The sequence below is a fragment of the Acipenser ruthenus genome, chromosome 7 (genome assembly GCF_902713425.1).
Source record: "Acipenser ruthenus chromosome 7, fAciRut3.2 maternal haplotype, whole genome shotgun sequence".
Taxonomy (NCBI): Eukaryota; Metazoa; Chordata; class Actinopteri; order Acipenseriformes; family Acipenseridae; genus Acipenser; species Acipenser ruthenus.
In genome coordinates, this window is record NC_081195.1 from 51,687,677 (window position 1) to 51,714,863 (window position 27,187).

The following is a 27,187-nucleotide window of genomic DNA, read 5'->3' on the forward strand; positions in this document are numbered from 1 at the left end:
AAGTGGGCTCCATGGAAGAAGACCCAGGAGGACACCACTTTTGAAAGAAAAACATAAAAAAGCCAGACTGGAATTTGTTAAAATGCATATTGACAAGCCACAATCCTTCTGGGAGAATGTCCTTTGGACAGATGAGTCAAAATTGGAGCTTTTTGGCAAGTCACATCAGCTGTATGTTCACAGATGAAAAAATGAAGCTTTCAAAGAAAAGAACACCATACCTACAGTGAAACATGGAGGAGGTTCGGTTATGTTTTGGGGCTGCTTTGCTGCGCCTGGCACAGGGTGCCTTGAATCTGTGCAGGACACAATGAAATCTCAAGACTATCAAGGCATTCTGGAGCGAAACGTACTTCCCAGTGTCAGAAAGCTCTGTCTCAGTCGCAGGTCATGGGTCCTCCAACAGGATAATGACCCAAAACACACAGATAAAAGCACCCAAGAATGGATAAGAACAAAACATTGGACTATTCTGAAGTGGTCTTCTATGAGTCCTGATCTGAATCCTATCGAACATCTATGGAAAGAGCTGAAACTTGCAGTCTGGAGAAGGCACCCATCAAACCTGAGACAGCTGGAGCAGTTTGCTCAAGAAGAGTGGGCCAAACTACCTGTTAACAGGTGCAGAAGTCTCATTGAGAGCTACAGAAAACGTTTGATTGCAGTGATTGCCTCTAAAGGTTGTGCAACAAAATATTAGGTTAGCGGTCCCATCATTTTTGTCCATGCCATTTTCATTTGTTTTATTATTTACAATATTATGTTGAATAAAAAATCAAAAGCAAAGTCTGATTTCTATTAAATATGGAATAAACAATGATGGATGCCAATTACTTTTGTCAGTTTCAAGTTATTTCAGAGAAAATTGTGCATTCTTTGTTTTTTGTGGAGGGGTACCAACAAATTTGAGCACGTCTGTATATATATATATATATATATATATATATATATATATATATATATATACAGTGCCTTGCGAAAGTATTCGGCCCCCTTGAACTTTGCGACCTTTTGCCACATTTCAGGCTTCAAACATAAAGATATGAAACTGAAATTTTTTGTGAAGAATCAACAACAAGTGGGACACAATCATGAAGTGGAACGAAATTTATTGGATATTTCAAACTTTTTTAACAAATAAAAAACTGAAAAATTGGGCGTGCAAAATTATTCAGCCCCCTTAAGTTAATACTTTGTAGCGCCACCTTTTGCTGCGATTACAGCTGTAAGTCGCTTGGGGTATGTCTCTATCAGTTTTGCACATCGAGAGACTGAAATTTTTGCCCATTCCTCCTTGCAAAACAGCTCGAGCTCAGTGAGGTTGGATGGAGAGCATTTGTGAACAGCAGTTTTCAGTTCTTTCCACAGATTCTCGATTGGATTCAGGTCTGGACTTTGACTTGGCCATTCTAACACCTGGATATGTTTATTTGTGAACCATTCCATTGTAGATTTTGCTTTATGTTTTGGATCATTGTCTTGTTGGAAGACAAATCTCCGTCCCAGTCTCAGGTCTTTTGCAGACTCCATCAGGTTTTCTTCCAGAATGGTCCTGTATTTGTCTCCATCCATCTTCCCATCAATTTTAACCATCTTCCCTGTCCCTGCTGAAGAAAAGCAGGCCCAAACCATGATGCTGCCACCACCATGTTTGACAGTGGGGATGGTGTGTTCAGGGTGATGAGCTGTGTTGCTTTTACGCCAAACATAACGTTTTGCATTGTTGCCAAAAAGTTCGATTTTGGTTTCATCTGACCAGAGCACCTTCTTCCACATGTTTGGTGTGTCTCCCAGGTGGCTTGTGGCAAACTGTAAACGACACTTTTTATGGATATCTTTAAGAAATGGCTTTCTTCTTGCCACTCTTCCATAAAGGCCAGATTTGTGCAGTATACGACTGATTGTTGTCCTATGGACAGAGTCTCCCACCTCAGCTGTAGATCTCTGCAGTTCATCCAGAGTGATCATGGGCCTCTTGGCTGCATCTCTGATCAGTCTTCTCCTTGTATGAGCTGAAAGTTTAGAGGGACGGCCAGGTCTTGGTAGATTTGCAGTGGTCTGATACTCCTTCCATTTCAATATTATCGCTTGCACAGTGCTCCTTGGGATGTTTAAAGCTTGGGAAATCTTTTTGTATCCAAATCTGCCTTTAAACTTCTCCACAACAGTATCTCGGACCTGCCTGGTGTGTTCCTTGTTCTTCATGATGCTCTCTGCGCTTTAAACGGACCTCTGAGACTATCACAGTGCAGGTGCATTTATACGGAGACTTGATTACACACAGGTGGATTCTATTTATCATCATTAGTCATTTAGGTCAACATTGGATCATTCAGAGATCCTCACTGAACTTCTGGAGAGAGTTTGCTGCACTGAAAGTAAAGGGGCTGAATAATTTTGCACGCCCAATATTTCAGTTTTTTATTTGTTAAAAAAGTTTGAAATATCCAATAAATTTCGTTCCACTTCATGATTGTGTCCCACTTGTTGTTGATTCTTCACAAAAAATTACAGTTTCATATCTTTATGTTTGAAGCCTGAAATGTGGCAAAAGGTCGCAAAGTTCAAGGGGGCCGAATACTTTCGCAAGGCACTGTATATATATATATATATATGGAAGTGTGAAACAGGCGTTCTTCAAAAGCAGCAATCACTTTTATTTTGCTTTAAAGAACAGGCTACATACTTCTTAGCAAGACAGGTTACTTCTCCAACTCTCCACTCCTGTCTAGCATGCAAGCTGCCTCTTACAGCCCACAACCCGTACAACATTGCAGGTTAACCACGACCAATCAGTGGCCACTATCAGCTCCACTCCCTCTGGCTCCTTCAAGGTACATATAATGATCCTGCAAGGTTGCACCAATAATCCAATATAGGGGAACAGTGTCTGCAGCAGGGTAAGCGTTCCTACGCATGGGAAGCACGGTCGCAGACCATGCAACTTTGCTCTGCAAAGCACTTCAAGCACAGACGCATGCACAAAGTCCCAGTGACAGCCTTTTGTTACAATATATATTATTAGTGATTGTATTAGAGGCTCATATATCATCATTTGATCCTCGACTACCTTTTTTCTATATGGTCTCCTTTTCCAAACATAGATGAAAAAATTATGATTTTAAAATGTTGACTGCATCAGGATACACAACATAAAAGCTTGGCTGTTGAATAATTAACTGGAATGTCATTGAGTAAAACAGAAATATATTGGGGAAAAGAAATACAGACGTTTCAGCAGTTTAATATTAGTTAATGTTTTTTATTAACATTTATTATCAGTAAACTAAAGGGAGGTGTTAACACTGTTGTAGAACAATCTTTTCTGAATTTGATGTGGGACAAATTAATAAATGAAGTGTTTCTCCACTGCAGTGTCAGCAAATGTTATTACTGTATTTATATAATCCTTTATAGAAACAAAAGAGAAATATTTTCAGTAGAATAAGATTTTGTTTAACAAATCTAAAACAACACAATGATAATACCAGTATTTGATGTTTTTCAGTTCAAATACCTTACACAAAGGATGCAAAAAATGCACACCATTTCATCAAAAAACGAGTTCTGTTATATTATACAGCAGAGAAAATGCCTTGAAAAGGGCTCATCTCAGCCAGTTAAAGTATGTTCTGGGTTTCACAGTTTAACCTTGTGAGGAGAGTGACACTGGTAATATATAAGTGCTTGTGCCGTAATACTTTCCTAAAATAATAATTCACTTTGAGAGACTTTGACTATAGTTCAGATTGCCATCACATTATAAAACAGCAATACAAAAATGAACGCCTAAATATTAGAAATGTTCTCGTTAATTCTCCCTATTGTGCAGTAATACGTACATAAAAAATCCAATCAAATATCATAATATACAAATACAGAATACAAATATGTTCTAAATGTTTTACATGTATGTGTTTAGTCTTTGACCAGGTAATCAACCTGGCAACACCTGAGAAAATAAAGGCAGCTTGTATTGGTTGCCAACAGGCCCTTATACAGTGATTCGAGTGAAAAAGACAACCCATTCTTCACAAAAATAATTTATTTTAACACATGTAACAGGGGAGATCTGTGCTGACTCGTCTGGCGTGTTCATAGTGCTGCAGGGAGAGGGCAGCAGCTCGTCAATATCCGCCTGTCAGGCATGGCGGTGACACGGAGAGGGGGGAGAGTGGGTGTGCGAACTTTCCTTCTCTCCGAGTGGCTGGGAGGCGGGTCTTGGGAGAATTGCTGACCCTATAAGTTTTATTCTGCTGTTCCCTCAGGTCTGCCCACGGAGATGTAACCGGCGTGCGGAAGCGCTGGAGGACAATTAGCCGGGAGGAAAAATCCCAGCAAGATAAAGAAATACTAAAAGACAGAAACCAAAGAACTAGCGGTAGCGGGGAGAACTCTTGGGCAGACCCCGATAAAGTGTATAGCAGGCTGAGGGAGCTGCTAGAGTAGGACGGAGACCCGGACCGTGCGGGTAGCGACGGTCGGGGTGAAGCTGCCGAGCGCAGCACTCTTTATTTTGTAGTTTTGTTTACTGTGTTTTGTTTTCCCTGTTCCTTTCGCCTTTTGATTAGTGTTTTGTTTTGTTTTAACCTCTGTACCCTGTACCGCTCTGGTATAGTTGTGGCTCTGTCGCTACCATAGCTGGTACGGCAAGCCACAGACAACAGCGCCCTCTGCGGGCTGAACCCAGAATCAGCTTCTAATAAAACTGGACACCTGTGCGGTGTTTTCAGACTCATCTCTCTGTGTCCTGTGTCAGTGAATTACCCACCACCCTTCCACAACACATTTTTCCATTATTCTTATTTTTTTATTTTAGCTTTTCTCTTCACATTTTTTAGTAAACAAAAAAAGCACAAACAAAATCTCAACGTGTTTCGACAGAGTCTTAATCATGAGTAAACTTAATTTGATACAGAGGAACACCCCTTTTTTTTACACTCAATTCTCCACAGGCGATTAATCACCTTTACGTCACAAACCTTCAATTGACAATCAGAACAATGAAAAACAACTGAAATTAATAAGTAATTAGGTACAGAAATGACAACAGAAGGCAGAAGACCATACTTTTTAAATTATTTTAAACACTCAATCTGTACGTCAACACAAAACTTTTCATACCACTAAATATTCTTTTACTAAGTTACTTTTTTTCTTTTTACTCTGCAACTTGAATAATGAACAGAGGTATATACTGTATACATACAAACATACATTCTACAAAAAATACCCATATTTAAAGTCTTCATTAAGGCCATGTGGTGGAACAGAATTAAAAATAATATCACAAAAGTTTCCCTTCTCAAGAGTTGTTTGTCAGCTGAGCCATCTCTTAAAAGGTGATTAATCACCTGTGGAAAATTGAGTGTATAAAAAAGGGGTGTTCCTCTGTATCAAATTAAGTCTACTCATGAATAAGACGAAACGCGCTGAGATTTTGTTTGTGCTTTTTTGTTTTCTAAAAAATATTTGAAGAGAAAAGCTAAAATAAAAAATAAGAATAATGGGAACAATTTGTTAAAATTGGTTAAAATTCAGCGCAATAGACAATGCAGCCATGCTCCAGTCACAAAAGCTATCCCTACTATCAACACATTAATATCCATAATCCTATTTATTTAACAGTTGGCATTTAAAAACTTTAGACACAAAGTTGTTACATGTCTTGCATCCCTAAAAAATTAAAAAATAAACATTTTTAAAATCATTACTGAATTAAACATTTTACCAGCGTTGAAAAATCTATATGTAGTGATCAATTATATATATATATATATATATATATATATATATATATATATATATATATATATATATATATATATATATATATATATATATATATATATATATATATATATATATATACACACACAGAGTATATATAGCACTGTATTCATCCTATTTCTTCCTTTTCAAGCTCAAGTAAAAAACGTTTGTGTTTTTGCTTTCGTCACTTAGTTTAGGTTTATCAGAGGTACATGAATTAAAACTGTACCTCTAAACCTAAGTGAATTCATGCAAATCATGAAGGATTGCCATACAATTTAACATAATTAAACAAAGCAACGTCTTCCTCTTAACTTAGCAATAACTGAACTATGCAATTTACAGGAATATAAACAAACAACCAATGCATAAAAAATAAGTTTATTTCAGAGATAGTCTCGTTTAGAAAATCTGGAACCTGGTTGCCGGTCTGAAAAGTAACTGGAATATCTGTACTTGTTCAGATTAGCCTGGCCTAAATTAATCACATTTCAAGACATTAATTTTCAAGATCTCCAATGAGTTTTTGTTTTCTTGGGAAACTACAAAATAATTAATTTACTGAACTGATCTGAGTGGAATGGAACTGCTGATTGAAGAAATTCAGAGACTGACAGATGATAATTATAGTAAAAGGCTGTTTTATGAGATAAGAAACAGGTTTATCCTTTGTGCCAATTGTGCTGCACTGTGTGTTGGTTTTGTGATGTGGAAGCCGAGGGCTTAGGACCACCATACTCCTTTCATGTGTGACTTAAACTGGATTTGAAGTCAAGCATTGTATTACCAACACACCTATTTCCATTAATAGTCTGCATTTTGACAGGTTTGGTAAACTTAATTTGTTGACTCTAAAACAAGTATGTCGGTACATCACGCGCCATTACAAAATAAGAGCCGAACTGTACATGTAAAAATGTAAGTCTGACATACCTATATACTCAACAACAGACAAAGGATAACAGTTAGATGTATGTGTGACATACACAATATGTATGCCCCACTATATTCCACAGCAGGGAATAATAAGGCAAACAAATTAGTTTAAATAGTATCAGTGATGTGTAATTTTTCAATAACGTCAGGACGTCTGATGCAAGCTAACTGCAGTCTGTATTACTTCTTCGTCTTCGCTGACAGCAGTGTCCAGGTCCTTGTCTTTGCGCTCCACTTGTTGTTCTTTCACAAACTCCTCCTGTATCCTCTCCAGCTCCTGCAGCTCGGCTGTCAGCCTCTACATGCGAAACTCTCGTCTGTTCTTCAGCAGCTTCATAGGGAAGGGATTCATATCATTAAATGCTATGTTCATTAGTTTCCTAAAGACAGAAGATACAGAGAAAACAAAATGCCACTGATGAAACAACTGCAAAGTTAAAGGACCTGGGAACTCTGCATTTTTCCCCCTTTCAAAAAATACACAAATAAATAAATAAACAATAAAGTATGGGCCTGCCAAAATTAAATTCATAAAAAGACACAAAAAGACAAACATACACACTTGAGAAACAATGCAGTTTTTTTTTTTTTAATTTAGTCATTGCCAATTATTTTTTATTATTTTCTCCCCAATTTGGAATGGCCGAAGCGTGTGCCGTCAGCCGACCCCTTTTTTTCACACTGCGGACTCGCCATGCAGCCACCCAAGAGCTACAGCATCGGAGGACAACGCAGCTCTTGGGCAGCTTACAGGCAAGCCTGCAGGCACCCAGCCAGACTACAGGGGTCGCTGGTGCGCGGTTAGCCGATGACGCCCTGGCCGACCTAACCCTCCCTCCCCCCGGGCGGCGCTCGGCCAATTGAGCGTCGCCACCTGGAAGCTCCTGTCCTCGGTCGGCAAAGGAATAGCCTGGACTCGAACTTGCGACGTCCAGACTATAGGGCACATCCTGCACTCCACGTGGAGCGCCTTTACTGGATGCGCCTCTCGGGAGCCCCACACAGTTCTAACAGGAACAAAAAATTTAAGTCTGACATACAAAGTTGTTACTTGCTAATTTTATAACATAATTGTTTAGATATTGAACCCATTAACTTCTACAGTGTATCAATCTTCAGGTGGTCCAAATCAGTCAATGGCCCCCTGTCTCTGCACAGCCGGCACTGCCTGGATTCTTGTCTAATACTGAAGCATGAATGGCTGCATCTAAATGAATGTGTTTGTATTTCAGGTTTAGTGGCTGGACAGAGGAGAAACATGGTGATTGGATCAATAATTCCAATGAAAAGGCTTTGAGAACTAAATGGAAACATATTTCTGCTGCTTTACAGTCATTGTGAGAAAGCTCTGCCAAATTATTATCATATAATCCCAGTTATTTCACTGAAAATCAAGAGAAAGCAGACTGATTGATCCAGTTCCGTGCTACAGTATAACAGAAAATAAATGTTTTCAGTAAATAAAAGGCAACAGAACCTTGGAATTATTCATCCTTAGGATAACTTATTTTTACTACTAAGACCTAATGGCAAGAAAATTCTGTTTTTAATAGTATCTTAAACGGCTGGTTTCACAAACTACAATTAGTACTAATCTTGGACTACCTTACCTAAGATAACGCCCGCCATTACAAAATAAGAGCCATGACCTACGATAAACAGTATGTACATATAAAAATGTAAGTCTGACATACCTATATACTCAACAACAGACAAAGGATAACAGTTAGATGTATGTGTGACATACACAGTATGTAAGCCACACTATATTCCACAGCAGGCAATAATAAAGCAAACAAATTAGTTTAAATAGTATCAGTGATGTGTAATTTTTCAATAACGTCAGGACGTGTGATGCAAGCTAACTGCAGTCTGTATTACTTCTTCGTCTTCGCTGACAGCAGTGTCCAGGACCTTGTCTTTGCGCTCCACTTGTTGTTCTTTCACAAACTCCTCCTGTATCCTCTCCAGCTCCTGCAGCTCGGCTGTCAGCCTCTCCATGTGAAACTCTCGTCTGTTCTTCAGCAGCTTCATAGGGAAGGGGTTCATATCATTAAACGCTATGGTCATTAGTTTCCTAAAGACAGAAGATACAGAGAAAACAAAATGCCACTGATGAAACAACTGCAAAGTTAAAAGGACCTGGTGACTCTGCATTTTTCCCTTTCAAAAAATACATAAATAAATAAATAAATAAACAACAAAATATGGGCCTGCCAAAATTAAATTCATAAAAAGACAAAAAGACAAACATACACACTTGAGAAACAATGCACAGTTCTAACAGGAACAAAAAATGTAAGTCTGACATACAAAGTTGTTGCTTGCTAATTTTCTAACATAATTGTTTAGAGATTGAACCCATTACTTCTACAGTGTATCAATCTTCAGGTGGTCCAAATCAGTCAATGGCCCCCTGTCTCTGCACAGCCGGCACTGCCTGGATTCTTGTCTAATACTGAAGCATGAATGGCTGCATCTAAATGAATGTGTTTGTATTTCAGGTTTAGTGGCTGGACAGAGGAGAAACATGGTGATTGGATCAATAATTCCAATGAAAAGGCTTTGAGAACTAAATGGAAACATATTTCTGCTGCTTTAAAGTCATTGTGAGAAAGCTCTGCCAAATTATTATTATTATTATTATTATTTATTTCTTAGCAGACGCCCTTATACAGGGCGACTTACAATCGTAGGCAAAAACAAATTATCATATAATCCCAGTTATTTCACTGAAAATCAAGAGAAAGCAGACTGATTGATCCAGTTCCGTAATACAGTATAACAGAAAATAAATGTTTTCAGTAAATAAAAGGCAACAGAACCTTGGAATTATTCATCCTTAGGATAACTTATTTTTACTACTAAGACCTAATGGCAAGAAAATTCTGTTTTTAATAGGATCTTAAACGGCTGGTTTCACAAACTACAATTAGCACTAATTTTGGACTACCTTACCTAAGATAAAAATAGGTAGTCCAGGATTAGTGCTAATCAGGGCCTGTGAAACCAGCCAATTGACCTACCAGTTAAATTGTTCAACACTTTAATAATCTGCTTGCAAACTGTTCATTAAACAGCTATACATACAGTACATCTGTTTTCTAAGCTGCAAAGAGGACATTATGTGGGTCTGTGAGGTGGGGGCTCCATTACCTGTAGGAAGTGAATGGTAAAGAAGGACTTACGGTTTCATAGTGGATGCATGGTAAAGCTCAGTAAACTGCAAAATCACTGTTCACATTTACCATCATCAAAATGGTACAAGACAGTTTACTGAAATCACTAACTTTACTAGTGGTTAAAAGCATGGCCACTGGAGTGAGTGAGATGAGTGTGAACTGATTATACAGTCTGTGATTGACAGCAACTGGTCTGATGCGTCTGCTGTACATTATCATCATCCTCATTCTGCCTCACCTGCCATCAGAGATAGTTCTGGTGAAAAAACGGAGGTATTGGTAGATTTCCAGATTGTCGTGAATTTTTAGAATGTCCTCTTCATTGTACTTAAAGAGGGCCAGTGCATAGCGAAATATCACCTGGAAACAGAAAGAAGGAAATACTGTTCAGGTTAAAAAAGAAGGATACTTTCGCTCATCAAGTCGTCACTGGACTGAGCCCTTTTATAATTAATTATATTTTACTTATTTCCATGTTTTTCATTTTTACTCTCTATAACTCTCTAAAATGTCATTACTATAATTTAAAATAATTGGATAAGCTGTTACAATGTAAGTGTGACATACTGTGCACATGTTTGCAAGTTAAGACAATTTTTCTCAACAATTTGTGCTGAAAAATGTATTAAGCACGTTTCAACACAGTTGGGTAAGTGTGGGTGGTGTGGGTGGTGTTGGTGGTGGGGGGGTGGGTATTAAAGGATCAATTACTAACACAGCCGGCGCTGTACCTTTGTGCCCTCATAGAGGAAAGCGTCCCACACTCTGAGCAGGATGTCGCTGACCAGACTTTCCACAAAGACCACCAGGAACCAGTTGAAGGTGATGAGGGAATGATCGATGCTGTGCTCCTTGAAGTGGGCCGTCAGGCGAGGCATCCTCTCAGCAAGAAAGTCACGGAACACCCTCTGATCAGCCTGCAAGGAACAAAGAGCTCTGCTTAGAGCAGCAGGAGTTGCTCAGCTGTTAGAACAAACAGGGACTATGACTGCCTGAATTAGCACATCCACAGTACTTACTGGTGAAGCAAAGGGGATAGCATTAAAACTCAGCTATAGGCTGACGAGCAATGTCACAAATATTTTAACATTTTCTTAGTAATAACGGAGAGACATGGACAAATTAGCCAATTTCCATAACAGGTGCCTTTGGAAAATAGGCAAAAACTGGTCAAACAAAATCTCAAATAAAGACCTCCACGAGAAGACCAAATCATCACATATACAAAAAGAAGAAGAAGACTGAGGTGTATAGGCCATGTACTCAGGTTAGAACAAACCCATATCCAGAAGGTAGCTCTACAATGGATACCGCAAGGGAAAAGAAAGGCAGAGAAAGTTGCCTAAGATCGAGAGGTGGCAAGGGCTTGTTGCGTCCTTGTGTCCCTGGAGGGAAGAAGAGGGTTCACTGATTTAAAATCAGTTGTTGTACATACTGTACCTGAGAGGCAGTGAGGGTTTTGCTGTAGTAGTCTTGTGGCATTATGATTTCAACAACAGCCACCAGACACCAGAAGGCATCCTCTTCATCCTTCAGAACTAAAAGTGCAATAGCTGCCAACCTGCAAGAGGAAACACACACACCACATGACTCCACTGGAAGTGTGCTGCTAATATTCAGAAGAAAAGGGGGACACATAGGTGTGCCAAGCCACATTTTTACACATTTTAGGCCCTATTTTGAAATAAATTTTCAGAGGAATTTGATGTATGAAACTAGCAAGAAATTATGTAAATTATACACTTATTTGTATTTATTATTATTTTATTTCTTAGCAGACACCCTTATCCAGGGTGACTTACAGTCGTAGACAAAAATACATTTCAAGAATCAGTATAAGTATTAATACGATTACGATTCAATAACGGAACAGATAACAGTGTCAGTGATAGTTACATCAGGATATAATTAAATACAAAATACTACAGATTAAATGACACTCGACAGATTACAGTACTCTAAAATACAGGGTTAAATGCAGTAAAATAGGGAGCAGATAAGAGCAAGTAAAGTGCATTTAAGGAAGAGTGATAAGTGTCCAGATGGAAAAGAGGAGTTTCTACAGGTGCTGTCTGAAGAGGTGAGTCTTGAGGAGGCGCCGGAATTATTTTTAATCAGCCTGAATATGGCCACTCGTGCTTTCCACCACAGTTGTCTTTACAGTTGTGTAGAATATTAAAGAACATATCTGGGCCAGTATATTTGTGATTCCAGAAAAAGATATATTGTACAGGGGAGGGATGAGTAGCTAAGAATACACAACACAGTTAACAACCACTAGGTGTCATAATTTCTCAAATCAATAAATAAACACTGTTTGCATGTGTATTCTTATTGCTATTTATAATACAACAACACATTGCTCTAGTATAGTGTCCTGGCATAGCTACCTCCAACGAAGTGCTCTAAAATGTTAAACACCGGTAATGCTGCCATTACCTGTGGCACTGCTTACCGGTAATAGGCATTATTCTCTGTTTTAGAAAAGGATAAGTTATGCTAGTCCACGTCCAAGAAGTACAAGAAAGTGTTTTGTCTTTTTTGGCAACACCTTTTACTACTTAAAATGAGCGAATGGCATTAAGAACTTTCAATACAAATGGTACAGTGCCGGTTGAGGCCCTGGCAGTAGCCGATGGTGGGGTTTTGCCAGGAGAAGGCTAGCAGAATGCGCTGCAGCTTTTGGACTGCGTCGGAGGTGGGCGAGGAGAAGTGCTTATTGCTGGTGAGGGTGCGGTGCAGGTCCAGCCTGATCTGCCGCGAGGCCGGGTGCTCCGACACCTCGCAGTGCTTCCTCAGCTCCTGGTAGCGATTGGGATTCCGCTTCCTATAGACCTGCGTCCGTGTCCTCACGATCCAGCGCCACACCTGCTCCAAGTACTCCACAGGGATCCCACACCGGATCAGGCCCTTCAGCTCCGGGGAGGGAGCCAGCTGGTTCAAGGGACGGCTGGCCAGGTAGTTAGCCCACCTGGTCCGCAAAGGCTTGTCCTCCATCTCATTGTTGCGCAGGTTGTTGGAACGGATCTCCAGGGCCTGGATTTTGGCCAGGAGCTTCACGTCCTCTACTTCATAATCAGGAATGGTCTTGAATCCATAGTCGTCTTACTCACTGGGAAGGAACAGAAAGTTAAACAAGGATGTTGGTAACATGCAGTATTCACATATTCCCTAAATTATCATACAACATTGTATAGTAGGTGCATGGCTCCAGGTTTTTGTGATTTAGTTATGTGTAATGAACCTCTATGTTAAGTTGTACTGTTATATTTCTAATCAGTCCCCTCTGCCAGCGTATTCCTCCCCATCGCTGCAGGAGAGCATTGAGTTAGTTAGTTGAGTTGGAACAGTTGGCGGAGAGAGACAGAGGGAGAGAAGGGAGTGGGCTGAAGTTTGACGGTTAGGAGGAGGTAAATGTGTTTGGAAGCCAGTACAAGAACCAGGAAAGGGTTATGTGTAAATGGTATATGTGCCTGAAACTAACCTGCCTAGGGTTATGTATAAGGCCCTGTGTAAATCGAGATTTCACGAACTGCGCAGAAATTGTGAACTTAGCCCAATACCGTGATTTTTTCAATATTCTTATAATTATTATTTGTATTTCATACGACGGAGGTAAGCTATTCTGTATGTCCTGCAATGTTACTGCAAATCATCTCTTGACAGGCATTTAGATTCAAGTATTCACTGAAAGAGAAAGGCGGAAATCCAAGAAACCAAAAACGTGAACTTCCATGTTCCAAAAGTCCACTGAAAACCGTGAAGCACGAAACACATTAAATTTTGACCTGACAGGGATGTTTGTTTGCGCAAATATCCCTCTTGAAAAACTGGACAACCAAAAGTTACGTAATTTCTTCATACTGAGTGTAGCAAATGGTGGAGTGATTCCTTCATCAGCCCAGCTGAGACGTGAATACTTACCTAAAGTTGCCGACTATCACAAGCAGGAGATTATGGAATTAGTAAAACAGTCTGGTTGCTTGTCAATGGTCACTGACGAGTCGACTGATGCCCAATAGCAATATGTGTTTCACATTGTATTTGTTTTGCAGGGCCTAAATGGTGAACATGCATCTGACATAGAACTGAAAGCTGTCCTTGCAGATACACTTTACCTACAGGCTGTTAATGACACACCGTTTCACAAGCTATTGTAAAGTGCTTGAATAACTTTGACGTTGATTTTGAAGATGTCAGTGCATTTATCAATCTATTTGCTGTATAAAAAAATAATAATAATCTGTACACATAATATATAAAATAGTTCTGTGCACAATCTGCAAAATAAGACACTTTACCCATGATACTGCCTTGAATTAAAAAAAAAAAAAAAAAAAACACACACTGTTTTCACAGGGCCTTATGTATGAACAAAGGATCCTGGAGTTTTCTAAATAAACTGTAGACTTGCTGCAGCCTCTGACTTCTTTTTGGGCATATATACACCTTCACTGCCTAACATCAACCCTTATATATGGTCCTGGAATTGCAGTGTTTATTGACGCATATTGCTCTTTATGTGGTTGGTTAGGGAGCAGTTCAATGTCAATCCAATCTTTGACCTTTCTTTTTGCCTGCTAAGGTGTGCAGTGGTATTGTGATGTGGATTACTATACAGTTAACAGCAAGCTCATTTCAGCTGCTTGCATCAATCGCTCAAACAGCAGAACAAATATTTTCTGTTCAATTTACAATCAATACTATTCAATCTGAGTTCCTGTGCAGCTGTTAAGACTACAGTAAACTCTACGGAAGGAATTTCTATAATATTGACAAAAACAAACTGAGAAAATAATCATGAAAAATAGGAAATGCATATAATTTGCACTTCTGTTCTAAACAGACCATGCAACAAAACAAAGAGTTTTTGTTTTGTTTTGTTTTAAAGAAGTGACATAAACAAAATATATATTTTTTTCAATTATTAAATGATCACATTAAAAGAGCAGGGCACATGACATAGAAATTCATAGACAGCAAAGCCCAGAAACTACTGTAAGTTCCAGCTCTTTTTTGGCTTTTCATTTGCACACCTATTAGATCACAATTGCAACAAACCAACATTAACATTTTGATCCTTTGCATGTTTTGGTATTTCAGTTCGGGATATGAGGGTATTATATGAAAATGGAACTGGTGTAGCTTGCAATCACATCATCAGTTTAGCAATAGAAATGCATTTTAAATATTTGAATATACTTAGTAACAAAAAAACAAGAAAGTAACCGGGGGGGGAAAAAGTTTTCGCTGTGAAACCCCGGTATGGAAATGTCAGTACTGTCTTACCTGACAGGGTTGAGTTTAAAGCCATCCTTCTTGTCTCCCTGCAGTGAGTCCTCAATGAGCCTTTTCACCATCTCCTGCTGACTGCTGTCCAGCCCTTTGCTCTCCTGCAGCCTGCGCAGCACGATCAGGTACTTGCTCTCAATCTGGCAGTTTTTGGCTTCCAGGTAGGCACACTGCAACACAAAAGAGAGGTTTAGGGTTAGGATTAAAACAAAACACAGCAGCTGGTGAAAAGCAGTAACCCTCCCACAACCTCCCACTCATTTCCAAGACAGGGCAGTCCAAAGGCAGAGGGTTTCTACACCCTGTTACTTTTTAACTGGGTTGAACTTGTTTATTAAAATGTAAAAATGAACCTAGTACATTTCCAAATAACTAATTTTACAGTTCTGATGGAGCCATTCCAATTATAATCTTGCTTCTGCTCCTTAAATTAATTTTATTTAAAAATCCTCTTCGCTGCAGTGTTCACTTGTTCCCTTGTGCTGCTTATATTAATTACAAGACTGCTATTTCCTACAGTGCAATATGTGTGTCACCCGAGTGCTTATGGACACTGTGGCTGTGAAGGGTCATTTCTTTGAAAGTTAAACTGTTGTGTACAATACATGTTTTTTTTCGATTACGATTCGGAAATCAAAGCGTTTATGTTTTTGGCAATTTTAGCAGTTTTAGCATAACCTGCAACTGAAATTATATTTATTTATTTATTTTTACAATTTTTGCTATTTGGTTCTTCTTTAAACCAGAGTCACCCTGGTATCAAATGTGATACCTATTAATTCAAGTGCTCCCAGAAATCCTGAAACATCTCTACTGTAGTACAATAGTTTTTCATGTCACAAAAATGGTCTGATCCTAAATATATCTAAAATAATTTAAAACCATTGCCAATCAGACCAGATAGATAAAACATCTAATTTGCTGCAATCATACCAGCCAGTAGCTGTTTCATTGCACAGTGCACTCAGGGGATATCACTATATGGAGCCATGACGCAGGCACTAGGACAGATCAAGCACTGATACAGAAACAGCTACAACTTGACCCACCCCAAAGAACACATTGGGGTCAACAAGATTAAACATTAATTTAATTTGCAAACCAGGCATTTGTGTTTTTGTGAACAGTGCCCTACATTCACAGCACTGTACTTGTATTTAGAATTCACTACATATCTTTCCAATTTGCTTTCTGCATCTAGAGAAGACCTAGATTTGGAGATGAAAGGGAAACATCCCAGTCAGTCTGATCTGTTCATTCTGGGAGACTGGAGCTGGCTCAGTTGCTAACTTCTCTGTGGTTTTAATTAGTAATGCATGAACACACCCGAGGTTGCTGACCAGGCTAACAGTCAGCCAGTCAGAACTACTATGACAGTCAACTAAGAAGAAGAAACAAGGAGTGAAACCAAGTAGGAGTACAAAGAAAATTATAAAAATAAGGGAAGTACAGTATAAAATGAAAAAAGAAAAACCACAAATTACTAAAGAGAAACATAACAGAGGAAGTATCTCTGCAAAATAATTGACCAAAAATACTGACTGCCTAGGTAAGAAGGTATGTGGAGGAGTGGTTAGGGCTCTCGACTCTTGACCTGAGGGTCGTGGGTTCAATCCCTGGTAGGGGACACTGCAGCTGTACCCTTGAGCAAGGTACTTTACCTCGATTGCTCCAGTAAAAACCCAACTGTATAAATGGGTAATTGTATGTAAAAATAATGTGATATCTTGTAACAATTGTAAGTCGCCCTAGATAAGGGTGTCTGCTAAGAAATAAATAATAATAATAATAAAAGTATATTAATAAACATGGTAAACCCAGGTAAATTATTATAAATGCATTGTATAACCATGGGAAAAGCATGGGTAAAACTGCAGAAATACTGTGGTTAAACAGGAGGCCAAAGGAATGCTTTAAACTTTTAAAAAGTTACCAGGATGTGAAAATGATACAAAGTGAATCTAAAGTTGTTTTTTTTATTTTGTTTTGTTTTTTGCATTAGACTGTGTAAGAATAGTGCCCAGTAGGTCACCAGCTTGCGTCACTACATTAGAACCACTTGCAATCCATGTGTCACTAAGCAGTTTGCTTTATCATAATGTACCAGCATGCTAGTTGTTCTTTAATTTACTTTGGCTTCTTAGTGCAGACAGAGATGTCTCTAGGCGAAATCACAGATCTCATTGTGGTTTTGTGGTTAAAGCTATAAGAAAAAAGAAATAAACGAAACTCATTACTATTACTATTAATCTGGGGCCTAGGCTATAAAAGCTGAAAATAAGATGTTTAGTATTAAATAAAGTCACTTATATATTAGCCTTACACAGTGACGATACTGCATTAAAGACTTGTAGGTAAGGATAATATATTTTTTGAACATATATGTTTTTTCACAATGGTTAAATGGGTACAGATCTGTCACACAGCAAGCTGTAAAGCACATACCTTCATCAGGAGGCCCTTCTCCTCTTCTGAACTGTTCCTCCACAGCTTAGTAAGCTGGTAGATTTCAGTTGAGGAACTTGTTTTGGATCTTGTGCACCTCTATATCGTCCTAGTAAACACAGTAAACGAATGAAATCAGAACACAATCTGTGGTTGTACTTAAAACATTTCTACTGTGAGCTCTACTTATTAAGAGCACAGGTTTGACCTAGTCCTGACTGATCACTGCTTTTCTTTGCTTTCATAATTGTACTCATTTGTACCCTATAAAACACTGTTTGAAAAAGTGTGGCTAACTAATGTCAATTAATACACTGTACAAAAACAATATACTTGTTTTGTTCTAATAACAAAGAAATAGAAGAAAAAAATAGTTGGCCAACTGATCACGTGTCTGGAATTATTATTTGACTTTATATTAGTGGATTTAAGTTTTGCTAATAAGCAGATAACTGGTCTCCTAACATTTATCAGAGAGCAGTGTACCCCCTCATGCCTAGTAGCCTGGGGTTACACAGGGATCTTTTTTTTTATATACAGTATGTTTATGTTATTATAATAATTTTTGCTGTTCATTGTAACATCACATCAACACTGTGCAAGCCTGACCTATAGAGTACAAAATCACAGTAACGTGATACAAAGTATAGTCGAACCTGTCGTATCTGATCCTGTAAGATATGACACCATCATTACCCAATGGACCTGTGCCATGTGTGACTTACATATGCTGCTACCAACTGAATGGTACTGATGGAAACTGACCAATGCACATTTTATTATGGGTCTAAAACAGTAAATTCAGCTCTTAGCAGGTCAGAATTTGTACACGCTGTCACTTCACATAACTGCCCAGTTTAACCATAGTAAATAAAAGAAAATTAAAGGATTCATAAAATTACTGTACTGTTAAAAAGTGTGCATCCTTGTTGTTGTTTATGTCTCAGGTTAACACACACATACAATGTAAAAAAAACCTGTCAGATTACTTTGGCATACACTGAGAAAGCACGTTAAGAACTGTTTGGAATGCTGTTTTGTAAACTGAGAAATACTGTACTTCAGTGCTTGTGCAGTCATTTTCACAGATTTTTTTGTATAGAATACATGCTGTGTCGTACTTTGGTGTTTTAGGCACACTGATGTACCTGATGTTGTTCATTTATAATGCCCTGACGTTAATAAAGAAACTACAATATACTAAAACGTCTTCCTCTGAGATACAATATTAGTATATATTCGCTGGACCACTGGACCGGTTCTACTATAAATGAATCATTCTTAGACTGGAGTGGCAAACAGTAATTGTGTGTCTGCTCCAATGCTAATAAAAGCTAGTTAAGATGTCATGTTTGTAATGCTTATTGGATGCAGAGAAGGTGCAGAATACCGTATGTGACACCCCAGCAGTGAAAACATGGATCAGTTACTTTACTGCTTTTTCACATCATGCAGGATTACATGGTGGTCAAACAAAACCAAAAAAAAGAGTGCGGTTTTATCCGTGTTTCTTGAAACAAGAGTTGACGTACTTCCCATGGCTGTAATGTAAAAGTAACTTTTAAAATAATCTTGAGGTGCTCAATCTTCTCCTGCAGCCTGCAGAAGGTCTCTGTGCCCATGGAGTTGGCTACGGTACGCTGAGGGTCAGCCATGCAGGCGGCCACCTGCTCAGAGAGCTTGAGGATGACTTCCTGCTTGGCGTTGTTCTTCTCCATCATGAGCTGCACGTGCTGCTGCAGCTCATTCACTTGGCAGTCCTGCATGGCCAGCCGCTGCTCCAGCTCCTCCTTGTCTTTGAGCAGGGCCTCCAGGCGGCCGTCCAGGTCCGCGATACACCTCTCTTTGTGCCGCACCAGTTCCAGCCGCTCCTGCTCCCCTGCTGCTGCCAGGAACTGTTTGCTGGTCCTCTTCTCCTGCTGTGCTGCCTCCAGGGCCTTGTGAAGGAGTCGCACCAGCTCCTGATTTCAAAACAAAAACACTATGGTCATTTACTCTTAAAGGTGAAGCTTCATGAGCTGTGTTGGAGGTCCCGTAAATAAATTATACTGTAGGTGGTCCCTGAATAATGCACCTGTACTTTCTTTGTAATCTGAACCAGGTGGGATCAGACCTGTTCAGATTAGTGATTTGTTTGGAGTACTGATAATAAACTGTACCATACTAAAAATGCCTGGTATAGTATTTGTTTTAGGTTTTTGATTCTTGCATTTCCTGAAAAATCTGTAATATCCCTTTGAATAAAAAAATACAGTTTTACTTATCATATAAGAACAGCTGTTAACATCATGCATTTAATTACAGTTATGACTACAGGTAAATTCAAATAGTCTACTGTACAATGCAATAGTCTACTGTACAATGCAATTTTCCCTAAAAAACAGCCTGTTGCAGTATTTATTAGTAGTGCATATGAGAAAAGGCTCTGAAGCTCTGCCCTATATTATACGTCAGTGGCCTTAAAACCAATTATCAGACATTATTATTATTACTATTTTGTTTATTTTGCAGACACCTTTATCCAAGGCGACTTACAGAGACTAGGGTGTGTGAACTATACATCAGCTGCAGAGTCACTTACAACAACGTCCCACCTGAAAGACGGACCACAAGGAGGTTAAGTGACTTGCTCAGGGTCACACAGTGACTCAGTGGCTGAACTGGAATCTGAGCCGGGGACCTCCTGATTACAAGCCCTTTTCTTTAACCACTGGACCACACAGCCTACTATTTCAATAACAATGTCCTTTTTTTTAACCAATTATAAAAGATGAATTCAGTGAAGTGTTTTTAGAAAAGACCAGCAAAATGACTGAAAATTCTGCACACTGCCTGCTGGTGGTCATTTTTCAAACCATTCAGGAGATCAGCTTAACTTGTGTGTTTTTAACAGGCTCAAAAAAGACCTTGTTTTTGCAGCTCTGTTCTTTGTACTCTGAAAGAAGAAAACAATGATAATGCAATAAAAGTACCAAACACTGGAAATACTGTCCCAGTATTACAATAATAATGAGCAATGGTGTCTTGTAAAGTGGTTTCATAAGGATAACCGTGTCTTTAATCAAGACACAAAAACAAATGATAAAATAAGTCAAAATGCACATGCACAATAAATTCTGTGCACAAATAAAGATTGTGTCTGTTGGTCTAATTTTAGATCAAATATACAATTAGCTACAAACTCTTGCATGTTGCAGATCAGGTGCATTTGAGCACCGTGTTAAAAGTCGTATGGGTTACTAACAGGAAACAAGAAGGCGGCGATGCAAGATTAAAGTTTATGTTTGGGAAGCAATAAAATATGCTTATTGAAGCTCATAAAAATGTAAAAGGAAGTTTTGTGACCATACAGGCAAAAATGTAAGCTGTCTTTTTATCATCATAAGATACAGAGGAGTCATGAGCGAAAACCCAGAATTGCATTCAGGAGCTCTATTGTGACTGTTTAGATCTAGCCCTGCAGAAACAGTCCCTGCACAGGGCACAAAATTACCCTTGACTTCCTGACTCACCCTGTACACCATGCACTCATGCCTTTACCAGCTGAGCCCCTCGGGGGCCCCAGAGATTTTGTATTTTAATACACTTGTACTGTATGTGTTGATGACAAAATAATAAAAAAATTCTACATTGTAACCTTTATGGATTCATAGGAACAGTAGTACAGCACAAGAGTTTCAGTTATAGACAATGAAGCAACAACAGACTCTCTTCACTGTTTCAGAAGTGCCCTTCAACCCTATTTTACATACACAGCTACTATAGAACATCATACCACCATGTTTATAACAATTTGGATTATCAGCAATACAGTTATCACACTTTTAAAAAGCTCTCCTGTTAGGTAATGCATGAGTTATTTTGCTAAATGCGTTTGCCTTCACACCCAGTGACACCTTAGCCAAAGAGGAAAGAAAATGCACAGTAAAGCAACCAATTTGTGGTCAGCATGCAGGTTTCTGACTTGCATAGAAAAAGAGTTAAGACATCACACAGTAAATACAGTAGATCAGTACTTTAATCAGTTTGGGCAAAATTATTGCTGGTCTTGGATTTGAGTGTGTATTACTTTGTGTAACTGCTTGACTAAATCCACTGTTTCTGTCTTATGTTCGTTCATACCATGCTTATTATAGATACAACATCATATTTAAATACTATCATACAACTTTATAAAGGTTTACCACTGTGTTTTTGCACAGTATTTTTTACAGTTTTCCCATGCTTTCCCCGTGATTAGACTGTTATTTTCCCACAGTGTACCCTGGCTTTCCATGTTTATTAATATGCTTTACCATACCTAGCTGGTCTTTACAATGCTGACCTATGCTGTACCACTATGCTTTATGATTTTACTATGGGAAACATTTATAAGGTTCAATCATTCATTGTACAAGTGCCTCACAAGACATATTATTTAATAACTCAGTTATCAGTTGTTATGTGCTTAAATATACTTCAGTCACCCAAACCAAACAAATACCTTTTGTGACTTGAGCTCCTCAGTGAGCGTGAACACCTCGTGCTGGAGTCTGGATAGTCTGCTTAGTTCATGTCTGGATCAGTTCAATGTGGGGACCACCACAGTGGCTCAAACTATTACATTTTTCTCATGCACGGTCCATGGGGCTCCCCTCCTTTCCTGACACCTTCTCCCCAGAAGGCTGAAGAGAACTGGTCATTTTCTTCTCCCTCTTGTTCATGCTGCTTGATGGAGAACTCTTTCCTCCAGTCTTTGCTTCCTGCGCAGACTCGTTTGTAACTGAAGAAACTGAAGGAGCTGAAAGGACTGTAGGTGCTGGGGGTGTCAGAGGTACAGGCGGTGCTGGAGGTGCTAGGAAAGAGAGCAAGCAAAGAAAGCATTTGAAACGCATGAATATTTATTTAATATATATATATATTTTTTTTTTTTTCTTAAACTTGCTGGTTCTTTATTTTATTCTGGAGCCAGCTACCTGACAATATACCCTTCATAATCATTAAACAAAAAAAAGAAAATAATGATTATTTCTGGAATTCAAATTTGTTATACACACAAAAATCATCATAGAACCCATAGTGCCAAAAAAGGCTTTATTGACACTCATTCTTTATCTTATTAACAAGCTTTACTCCTGCATGGTTCACCTTTTAGGAACAGGAAACCTCTGCACATTTATAACAGCAGAAAGAGTTCTTACCCTGCATGAGAAGAATGTAATAGTTTCAGAGCCACTGTGGTGGTCCCCACATTGAACTGATCCAGACATGAACTAAGCAGAGACACAGACTTTGCAGGGCAGTTTCCTGTCAACTGAAGGACGCACCTGTTGTTTCCCCCAGTATGCTGAATCTTGTCAAAGTTGAACACACTCCGCCTCAGCTCCTGAGCTGGCTTGTTTCCACAGATATTGAGGACTGTGTTCCTGTAAGGGCAAGGCAGAGGAAACACAAACTGACTTCTGAAGGCAAAGTACAGAGAAAACGAAACTAAATGCATAGAAACAAACACACACACACAAACTAAAGTAGTACACAACAAATAACAAAATCCAAAGCTCAACTGGTTGCTTCTCTTGCTTACAGGCAGCTGCCTGGATAGGGCTGACTAGTTTACATAACAGGTTTGAATAACTTCTGTAAATTTTCAAATACAAAATGACCTTAGGATAAAAGCATATGTTGCTTCCCACTAGTGAAAACTTTGCTGTTATTAAATAGAAGCCAAGGAATATATTTTGGTTACAAAATATTTGGTGCTAGCAAATCATGAGCAACTGACATTGCCCCAGTGTGGCAAAGTGCCCCGCCCCTGTGTGCATTTGTGTGATCTGTGTTGTATGTTGGATGTTGCGTGTGTTAATGTCGGTGTATAGATTGGTACATGGGATATAAACGGGTCTGTGTTTCACGTGTGTAAATTGTGTATTTGTATTTAGGCACGGGATTGCACATCACACACGTGCATTTAAAATATAATATGCGAGCACAGGGTTGCACAGAATTAATTCACGTGCTGGGATTCAAGTGAATAATTAATTAGTAATTGAATCCCAGCACAACAGTATATATAGACGCACATTTCATTCAGTCAGGGTTAGGTGTTCGGTGAGTGGAGAACGGGATTGGAGACGGAGGTAATAATAATAATAAGAAGAATAATAGTTAAAGTGTTTTCACTCACCGTGTTTGTCCGTTTGTATGTTCACTGTTTAGTCTGTTTTGTTTGTCTCTTTATTTTGGCGTATAGTGCCGTGTCCCGTGTTTTTGTGTTTAAAACCTTTTTATTTTCTGTTCTGTTTATTAAATGCTCTGTATTCCTTCCTGCTTCCGGTCTGACGCCACCCACTCTGGCCGTCTTTGTGACACCCAGCCATTGCCGTGATTTTGGTACTTACACTGTACGTAAGAGAGCCATTTAATTCAGTGTGTTTTCCCATTAAGAGGCACATAAAAAACAAGGTATGCAGGTAGTGTCTTACTGTATCTCTGTGATGGGGTGCTTGAGGGAGAGCTTTTGCAGTGCATTTTGTTGCCAGGGTCTGGCAGACAGGCTGCGGCTTCTCCGACTAGGCCCTTGGGGGTCTTTACTGCTGGGAGGAAGTCCTCTGTCCTTCCTGAAAAAGAGCACAAGCATCTCAACTGCCCATTCCTTCAAACAAAGTACACATTTCATACATATTCATTTATCATGTGGAAATGCCATTCTAATGTACTGTAATACATTTGTACTTACTTGCTGGACTTCATGGAGTAAATATAATTAAATGATTAGATATACAAATGTATTATTTGGTTCCATTCTCCGTATTTCCAAAAGCTGTAGATATATGTATGTTTTAGTGAAATGAAAATTTCCTTCCCTGCACCTTTTGCTTGGGAAAGTTTCTGGCAACATTAGAGAGTCTCACTCACAACAGCTGTCAGAAACGGTGTTTGTGGGCTGTGTTGTTTAAGCTGCTGTCTTAAGAAAGTACAGGTTAAAAGTATATGTCATTCTTATACCAGAAGACAAGAGTCAGCTGTAAATACTGGGTCTATTTTATTATACATACGGAGGTGCATATACATCTTGCCAGCTTTAAACCTGTATACAGTACCTAGTCTAAAACAGCACCAGATCTAAAATAGTGTAAGTCTACTGGGTGTTGTTAATAAAGAGTTCAGTGGTATTTAAATCTGGTGTTGTTAAGACATTTTTACAGCTTGTCTTGTGAGTAGTTTGGACAGGCAAAAGGACTGTAAAATATAAAAATTGACAATTTTATTATCACAGCAGTAAATTGAGAAAAAATAAATAAAACAGCATTGGGAGGGAGCAATATTAACCCAATTTGGTTAACCTGAATCCAAGTATGAACCAAGTATTTCATTAACATACATTCCCCACCATGACTGTAAATTCATGACCATGACATAAGCATTATGAAATGGCAATGCAGTTTCCTGAAAAGTCCCAAGACATGAATGGACGCACAATAAATATTACCACAGAATGTGTACACCTAGTTTAACCAGAATTAGACAGGTGTGACATACAGGCCCGTATTAAGGTATTTGGGGGCCCAGGGCTACTGACATTTCAGGGGCCCCCTTGGAGACCCCCCCCCCCCCCCAAGCACAAACTCATACAATACCAACACAATCATGTCATTCGAATAGACAGTGGACAGCGTTACCACTCACATCACAGTAGCTATGGCATGCAAAATAGTATGGTAGTCGGTACTACCACTAGCTCTCATTACCGACTGCATCGTTTCGAATTAAATCAACGCGAGTTGTAGTCGGTGGGACCATGTTATCAGGCAGCGCAGCATGATATGACATTAGACAAAAACATAGTGTAATCGGCGCTACTCTCAAGCCTCCTTAACATTGCAAAGTATAAAGACACATTTGACTGACCATTGCTAGATCTTATGCTTTCTTGCCTTAAAACTTAAAAAAAGAATTCCTTACTAATGTCCGTGAAGTCCAGTTGGCGAAGCAGGTCATGTTCAGTGAACATGAGAGTTAAATGATTGAGTCATTAAATTCAGTAATTCATTAAATTCTCTCTGAGGCGGAAAAATTACTGTCTTACTGGCAAATAAGGGACACTTGCTCACCTAGTGCGACCTCACCTCCTCAGTTATCGGACCCCAACATGCCGTATCAGAGCTAGCAATAGCATTATCTGTTTCGTCAGTTTCTCTCGCCTTAAATTGGCAGTTCAATGGCTGGCTCTCGTTTTTCTCCTCTGCTGTACTAGTGGCTGTGCACTCAGCGCTAACCGACTCGCTGCTCTCTGCTTGCTCCTCTGACTCATGTGGCTCTTCCTCACTTTCATTCTTCTGACACTGACTTTTAAAGAGTTTAGTGAGTTTTGGGGTACTATTTATAACCTCCTCGGATTTAGCTAGTTTGAGTTTAGTGATTTTTCTTTTTTTCGCACCGCTACTCATCTTTTCTTATTTGAGTTAGCATAAGATTTTTTTATTTCGTCAAATAACTACGGCATGCCAAAAGGACACAAGATGTTTTAAAAAATAGGCAATTTGTTTAGTTTAGTACGTGCTTTTTTATTAGCCAACCGTTATCAGTTTGACTTTACAGCAGTGGGCCTCAAAGTAATTTGGGCACGGGCATAAATTGATCTTACTTGGCTGTTTGCGGGCACGCTGACTATTGCACAGGTTCTTATAGTATAACGTTATATAGAGAGTTTTAGTCGGAGTTATTCTTTGTTTACTGTGATAAGGCAGGAATTGTGTGTGCTGCGCTTATTTTTTAAATAATTCATATAAAATACGCAATGCAAATATTTTTAAATAACATGTTTACATAGATAACCATGAATAAACTAAAATAAGAGGATAGATAGCGTCTCGCTTTGTGTCAATTTGTCAAATCAACACTACTCTGTTTTAAAGATCGCTCATCTCCCAGTACAATTATTCAGAGAAAGTGGATTTGTAACTAAATCCACTACGGTGTTTCCCTTGTCTGGTGAAATTAAAAAATATATATAGAGAAAATTCAATTCTAAATACTGAAATGTATTATTTTTCTCAATAACAGTCGGCCAAATTCAGTGTTTACCCGGCATATTAACAACCCGCCTCTACTCACGAATGATTGGACAGCTGTCGGATCTTTCACTTTCCCATTGGCTACTCGCTCGCCTTCAATTTTCATGCAGAATACCGTGAACGGCCTCTGCTTAATTATGATTGGACAACTGCGTAAACTTGGCAGATATTTGACTCTCCTATTGGTTAAACTTACTGTCAGTACCTGCAACTGAAACAGACACAGTTAATGTCCCACCCAGCTAATTTATGATTGGGCTACCGCAGAGAAAATGCAGATATTCAGTTGGATGATCGTATCGCAGAGATCCTTCAGGAAAAAAAAAAAAAAAGTCTAGTACGTACAAGCACAGCATAAGCGAGCAGCACTGAATTTGCCAGCGGGCACCACTTTGAGGACCACTGCTTTACAGGGACGGCGGGGGCCCCCCTAGGAGGCGGGGCCCTGGGCTTCAGCCCATGTAGCCCATTGGCTTAACACGGCCCTGGTGACATACAGATGGACAG

The 27,187-nt window shown here is 39.0% G+C and overlaps 1 pseudogene; it reads right to left on the minus strand.

Moving 5' to 3' along the window:
- Window positions 1–6,137: 6,137 nt before the first annotated feature.
- Window positions 6,138–25,363, minus strand: LOC131696817 (TBC1 domain family member 2A-like; annotated as a pseudogene).
- Between the last annotated feature and the right edge of the window lie 1,824 nt (window positions 25,364–27,187).